Source organism: Pseudophryne corroboree, chromosome 1, assembly GCF_028390025.1.
Source record: "Pseudophryne corroboree isolate aPseCor3 chromosome 1, aPseCor3.hap2, whole genome shotgun sequence".
Classification (NCBI taxonomy): domain Eukaryota; kingdom Metazoa; phylum Chordata; class Amphibia; order Anura; family Myobatrachidae; genus Pseudophryne; species Pseudophryne corroboree.
The window spans coordinates 597014699-597022526 of NC_086444.1; the positions used below are offsets into that span (position 1 = coordinate 597014699).

The 7828-nt window shown below is 45.5% G+C and overlaps 1 pseudogene; it reads right to left on the bottom strand.

The window, feature by feature from the left end:
* Positions 1-2529: 2529 nt before the first annotated feature.
* On the bottom strand, positions 2530-2648 carry LOC134949199 (5S ribosomal RNA; annotated as a pseudogene).
* Positions 2649-7828: the final 5180 nt, after the last annotated feature.

The following is a 7828-nucleotide window of genomic DNA, read 5'->3' on the forward strand; positions in this document are numbered from 1 at the left end:
CCCTATGTGCGCAGAACCGCCAGCAGCACCCACTCAGCTGCGCCACCACTGCAGGGTTATTGTCCATGTGGTTGATGTTTGGTAGCTAAAGTGACTCGATAACGGTCACATAGGTAGCTGGGCAGCTTCCTGTCCCTCATTAGGCTCCGCTCCCTCCTCGACTTCACATTTTGTGCAAAAAAAGGAGAGTTATGGTAGACTTACCATTGTTAACTCTTTCTACGAAGTACATTGGGTTCCATAGGGAAAACATCGGGGTGTAGAGTGGATCTTGATCCAGAGGTACCAACAGGCTAAAGTTTTAGCTGTCCCAGGATGCATAGGGGCACTGAGAGCTCAGTTTCGATAACAAGTCCAATGCAGGAGCAGGCAAGAGAGAAGGCAGATGTTAGTCACATAGAACCACATTTTCACGACAGGAGAAGGTATCAGCGGCTAATGCCATACAACCACAGAAGCTAGGGGCGTCAGGGTGGGCGCCCTGTGGAACCCAATGTAGAGTACCTCGCAGAAAGAGAGTTAACAATGGTAAGTCTGCCATAACTCTCCTTTTCTGCAGCAGGTTACATTGGCTACCACAGGGAAAACATCAGGGATGTTCTAAAGCAGTTCCTCAAGTGAGGGGGCGCGCCTTAGCGGATGTGAGAATCCAGCGTCCAAAGAAAGCATTCTGGGAGGCGAAGGTTTCAAAGGCATAAAACCTAAGAAACATGTTCACTGAGGACCATGTAGCCGCCTTGCACAATTGTTCTGCGGACACGCCACGGCGGACCGCCCAAAAAAGGTCCAGAAGACCAAGTAGAATGAACCTTAATCGCAGCAGGAGCTGGGAGTCCAGCCTGCGCATAAGCTTGTGCAATCACCATTCTAATCCATCTGGCCAAGGTTATTCGCAGGCCAGATGGATTGTGTAAACCAAATAGGACAAAATGGGGATCCGACCGCCTAATAGAGGCAGTACTTTCCACATAGACATGGAGAGCCCTTGCCACATCCAAATAGCGTTCTTTGGCTGACAAGTCCGAAGAGATAAAGGCCAGGACCATAATCTCTTGGTTAAGGTGAAATGATGACACCACCTTAGGTAAATAACCGGGACTAGTTTGCAGAACTGCCCGGTCACGGTGAAAGATCAAAAAGGGTGGACGACAGGACAATGCTCCTAAGTCTGACACCCTTCTTGCAGACGCAATAGCCAGCAAGAACAGGACCTTGGCTGTAAGCCATTTAAGGTCCACCGGCTCAAGAGGTTCAAATGGAGACTCTTGCAGGGCTTTTAGTACAACAGACAGATCCCATGGAGCAACCGGAGGGACATAGGGAGGCTGAATATGTAGAACACCCGGAGTGAACGTATGAACATCAGATATAGAGGCAATCTTGCGCTGAAACTACACCGACAAGGCAGATATGTGAACCTTGATGGAGGCCAGATGAATACCTAAGTCCAAGCCTCTTTGTAGAGAGGCCAGAATTCTGGAAGTCTTAAATCCAACAGCGTCATAGTTCTTATAAACACACCAGATTAAATAAGTATGCCAAACCCAGTAATACATCCGGGCAGAGGCCGGTTTGTGGGCCTTCAACATAGTTTGAATAACCACCGCAGTAAATCTTTTGGCCATCAGGAGTGAAGCTTCAAGAGCCACGCCGTCAAAGCCAGTCTGGCCAGGTCCGGATAAAGACAAGGGCCCTGTATGAGGTGGTCTGGATGCTATGGAAATAGAAGGGGGCGCCCTATCGACAGACCATGCAGGTCTGAGAACCAATGCCATCTGGGCCACGCCAGAGAGACTAGTATTAGCATTCCTCCTTCTTGCTTGAACTTCCACAGTACCCTGGGCTGTAGTGGCACCGGAGGGAAAACGTAAGTTTCCAAAAGTTCCACGGAACCGCCAGTGCGTCCACGAATGCTGCCTGTGGATACCTGGTCCTTGATCTGAAGACTGGAACCTTGTAGTTTTGAGACACCTAGCAAGGGGAGAAAAAGAAAGCTCTTGTGTGGGCGCACTCTTTGTTAGATCTAGGAAGATTCCTAGGATGTATGTGAAAAATTGTGTTAAAACATCTATTTATTATTCAAGGTTAAAAAAAAAGTACAATATAGTTACCCACATATGTGATCCAACAATGAAGGAGAAGGAAATTTTTTTGAAAAAAATATTAAAATGTTCTGGTCTATTAATCACAGGGAGTGATTAGAAGGGTGGGAGACACTTGATTGTCTGACACCTGTTTCTCCTGACCAGTACAGAAATTCTGTATTAATGGGACCAAAAGGAAGTCAAGATAATATTTTGTGTATTTTATAAAAGACCATTTAATGGGTCAATGCCATACACTTTGCTGATTGGGCGTCTATCCTTACAGACACGTATGGAATAATTAATTATTTATTATTTATTTATTTATTATTAACTTCGTGGCCTGGTACTGAAGTAATGGCTAACAAAAAGGAAGATATGAAGGAAGAAAAAGTGGTGATGCTGCTGTTGGTATCACTTTTCTCATAGAGAGAAAATAATTCATACTCTACAAAACCGGGTATTCTCAGGAAGTCTCCTCCCCCGATACTGACCCAGCCCAACACTGTTTGGCTTCCAAGATCGGACGAGATCGGGCATTAGCAACGTGGTATGATAGTAGAGGAGAATATGTGATTTTTGTACCAATGAGAGTGCACCTATATAAGAATTTTATAGAAACATAGGTATGCAAGAAAAGAAAAGTATAACATGTGGATCTGCTTTCCACGTTAGACACGGCTCAGCGGACACCACTGCAGTGGCGTCGTGTGCCCATGAGTCGTGAATGAGAGTCCACAGAAAAATAGTAAAAGTCAGGAAGGAATTGTGCAAAAAGGTATATATTACTTAAGATATTATTTACTGAAATTAACAGATAAAAAGAAATATATTAATATTAGCAGATACAAAGAAATATAGAAGAATAGTATCAACCATAGGGCCAATCCTAAATTATATATAAATCATACGTGATCATATCTTGGGGACACTAACTATTGCTCAGGATTTGGAAAGTTAGACACAACCTGAACAAAGAAACAATACTTCTCTGACAAATTATGTATCAATATTGGGTATAAGCCAAAGAGATAAACAATGGATAACAGAGAAAATGAAAATGGCAATGTTATCCCTTTTGAAGTGAGCCGAAAAATATATCAATAGTAATTTAGAATAGTCACTAGATGTGTCTTTCAGACAGTTCGACCTAAATAATAAGTAGTGTACGGCACACAAAATTTATAACTATACCCTACAATAACCCATATAGGGGGTCATTCCGAGTTGTTCGCTCGGTAAAAATCTTTGCATCGCAGCGATTTTCCGCTTAATGCGCATGCGCAATGTCCGCATTGCGACTGCGCCAAGTAAATTTGCTATGCAGTTAGGATTTTTACTCACGGCTTTTTCATCGTTCTGGCGATCGTAATGTGATTGACAGGAAATGGGTGTTACTGGGCGGAAACAGGCCGTTTTATGGGCGTGTGGGAAAAAACGCTACCGTTTCCGGAAAAAACGCAGGAGTGGCCGGAGAAACGGAGGAGTGTCTGGGCGAACGCTGGGTGTGTTTGTGACGTCAAACCAGGAACGACAAGCAGTGAAATGATCGCAGATGCCGAGTAAGTCTGGAGATACTCAGAAACTGCTACGAGGTGTATAATCGCAATATTGCGAATACATCGTTCGCAATTTTAAGATGCTAAGATTCACTCCCAGTAGGCGGCGGCTTAGCATGAGCAAATCTGCTAAAATCCGCTTGTGAGTGAACAACTCGGAATGACCCCCATAGTTTTAGGAAAGTTGTATCACACCATAACTATGCATCAGAGGGTAAGTATGTATCAATAAGGCATAACATACTACATATTTGCATAGATACATTCACCCGACGGGTGCAGGCTTACGATACAACCCATTGAGGAGTTAGATGGAGATATTCAAAGTGTCACGGTTGTGGGAAAAGACTGATCCGTGAGATGGTCCCTTGTGGAGGTCCGTGGAAAACGCGTTTCGCCCGTTAGGGCTTGTTCACTTCCTGGTGGGGGACAGCAACGGTGAAATAAGTTCTACATTTGCCAGCAGGAGTCTGAGGTCCAGTGAGCGGGTGCGGGTCGCCGACTAGTTATCGATCTTCTCTCTTACTCCCAGGAATTTCTGGTAATTGATTGAATCTTTAAGTCACCCAAACTGTCCCAATGATTTGAGTGTTCACATTTGGAGGAGGACGTTGGTTTTTAGACTTTTATTGCTGTAACTTTTTAATATCTGGTAATTGCTTTGGACTTAACATTGAGGATTCCATTAGGGGATCATGTTTTGTCTTATTTAAGTGTCAAATAAAAAAAAAACGTATTATACTATGCGTTTTTTCCTGTCTTTTTGAACTTATGGTATATATGGAGGAACATCTGTCGGTGAAAATCGCAGAATAAGTGTCACAAGGAGGGAGAAGAAAGAGTGTGGGCTTTGACATCGCCTTGATTTTTGAAGTAAAGGAACGTACACACCCTCTTCTGTATTATAGTTGGCGCCTATATAGAAATTGCACACCATATTTTTGACACGCAGTAACCTCTGCCCTTCTGAGACTGAGGTACCGGCACAACCACTCCTGTACTCAGGAGAGAACTTTCTGTTTGTAGAGCTTGCGCTTTTAACGGATCCGAAGGGAGGGCCATAGTGTATAACTGGCGAGGAGGACGTCTCTTAAAGGAGACAGCATACCCATGACGTGAGAGACAACTTTCAGTACCCATGCATCTGACGTGGTCTTTATCCAGACCTGGGCGAACTGTAGAAGTCGGCCTCCCACCTTGGGGTCCCCCAGGGCAGGCCCACCCCGTCATGCAGCAGGCTTGTCATGTTTTGAGGCAGGCTGACGGGCTGCCAAGGACTGTTTCGCCTTGGGCTGTTTTTGGGTGCACGAGATTGTCTAGGGTATGACTGACCCTTTGCTTTCCCTTGAGACCGAAAGGAACGAAAACTGCTACCTTTTGCCTTTTGTGCAGTAGGATTAGTAGTTGGGAGAAAGGCAGTCTTAGCAGCTGCTAATTCAGACACAATTTTATTTAGGTCTTCTCCAAACAAAATGTCCCCAGTGAAGGGGAGTACCTCCAAAGTCTTTTTGGAGTCCGAGTCCACTTTTCACAACCTCAACCACAGTATGCGGTGAGCCAGGACAGACGTAGTCAACACCTTGGCTGCCAATACTCCCGCCTCAGAGGACGCCTCCTGAATGTAATAGGCGGTGGTGGTAATGTGAGACAGGTATTGTCTGGCATTGTCAGAAATATCCTTGGACAGCTCCATCTCTAACGCCTGAACCCACCCCTTAATACCTTTTGCAGCCCAAGAGGCAGCTGTAGTGGGTCTATGAATAGCCCCTGTAAGGGAGTATATAGATTTCAGGCATCCCTCCGACACAACAAGGCGGGCGACATAAGACTCCACTGGCGGTGAAGTCTCCCATTTGTTACATTACTCTGCAGGGAGAGGATAGCGAGCTAAGGCCCGTTTAGGCAGAAGGAATTTCTTCCCTGGATAAGACCAAGGTTCCCGCCTGATGTCCACGAGATGGTCAGAATGGGGTAATACAGTTTTAACTAGTGATGTGCACCGGAAATTTTTCGTTTTTTGTGTTTTGGTTTTGGATTCGGTTACGCGGCCGTGTTTTGGATTCGGACGCGTTTTGGCAAAACCTCCCTGAAAATTTTTTGTCGGATTCGGGTGTGTTTTGGATTCGTTTTTTTTACAAAAAAACCTCAAAAACAGCTTAAAGCATAGAATTTAGGGGTCATTTTGATCCCATAGTATTATTAACCTCAATAACCATAATTTCCACTCATTTCCAGTCTATTCTGAACACCTCACAATATTATTTTTAGTCCTAAAATTTGCACGAGGTCGCTGGATGACTAAGATAAGCGACCCAAGTGGCCGACACAAACACCTGGCCCATCTAGGAGTGGCACTGCAGTGTCAGACAGGATGGCCGATTTAAAAAATAGTCCCCAAACAGCACATGATGCAAAGAAAAAAAGAGGTGCACCAAGGTCGCTGGATGGCTAAGCTAAGCGACCCAAGTGGCCGACACAAACACCTGGCCCACCTAGGAGTGGCACTGCAGTTTTCTAGCGAGAGGATGAGTGCTTCCATCCTCATGTGAATCTGAACCACTAGCCATGAACATAGGCCAAAGCCTCAGCCGTTCCTTGCCACTCCGTGTCGTAAATGGCATATTGGCAAGTTTACGCTTCTCATCAGATGCTTTTAATTTTGATTTTTGGGTCATTTTACTGAACTTTTGTAGTATACTTGACGACACAGAGGTAGAGCAATGGACTACTGTACCGTACTGCTATATATATATATACTGGTGGTCAGCAAAATTCTGCACTGTCCTCCTACTATATAATACTGCGCACAACTAAAATGCACCACAGGTATGGATGGATAGTATACTTGACAACACAGAGGTAGGTAGAGCAGTGGACTACTGTACCGTACTTCTATATATTATATACTGGTGGTCAGCAAAATTTTGCACTGTCCTCCTACTATATATACTGCGCACAACTAAAATGCACCACAGGTATGGATGGATAGTATACTTGACGACAGAGGTAGGTAGAGCAGTGGACTACTGTACCGTACTGCTATATAATACTGGTAGTCACTGGTCAGCAAAATTCTGCACTGTCCTCCTACTATATACTACAATGCAGCACAGATATGGAGCGTTTTTCAGGCAGAGAACGTAGATATTTTCAGCACACTGAGCACAGATATTTGCAAGCACACTGAGCACAGATATTTGCAGCACACTGAGCACAGATATTTGCAGCACACTGAGCACAGATATTTGCAGCACACTGAGCACAGATATTTGCAGCACACTGAACACAGAAACTGAGAGAACGCTGCACGTCCTCTCCCTATCTCCAATGCACGAGTGAAAATGGCGGCGACGCGGGGCTCCTTATATAGAATGCGAATCTCTCGAGAATCCGACAGCAGGATGATGACATTCGGGCGCTCTCGGGTTAACCGAGCAAGGTGGGAGGATCCGAGTCTGCCTCGGAACCGTGTAAAATGGGTGAAGTTCGGGGCGGTTCGGATTCCGAGGAACCGAACCCGCTCATCACTAGTTTTAACCACCTTCTTCTGTTTAAACGTAACAGTTTTCTTTGCCACGGTAGTAGAATCCTCATCATCAGTGATTTATAGGATATGCTTAAGAGCAACCACTAAGGCAGGGACATAAATTTGCTCCGCCGCAAGTACCCAGGAACCAGGCCGTGGGAGTATGCGATGCCGCTTGGGAGGTGATATAGCTGCAGCGCTGAATGTCACTCTGACATACAGCGCTGACAGCCCAGCCAGAGACAGGAAATCTTCTTTGGAAAGCTTTTCAGGGCTGCCCAGTGCATCAACTGCTGCAGGCAACAACTCGAAACTGAGCTCTCAGTCCCTGGAGCTGGGGTTATAGAGGAAGCCCCTATGCATCCTGGGACAGCTAAAGCTTTAGCCTGTTGGTGCATCTGGATAAAGATCCACTCTACACCCCAATGTTTTCCCAGTGGAAACCAATGTAACCTGCTGCAGAAAGACAAATTAGAAGCCCTACCACCCTCTGGTTCCCTGTTCTATCCCTACTTCTCTCCCACCGCGGCTGCCTAAGAGGAGTGGGAACAGCCAGCCTGGAGAGTGTGCCAGGCACAACTTCAATAGAGGCAGCAACAAGTTCCAGCACCACTGTCCGCTGCAGACACCTTTGTTACCCATGTGGCAGCCATTGCAGA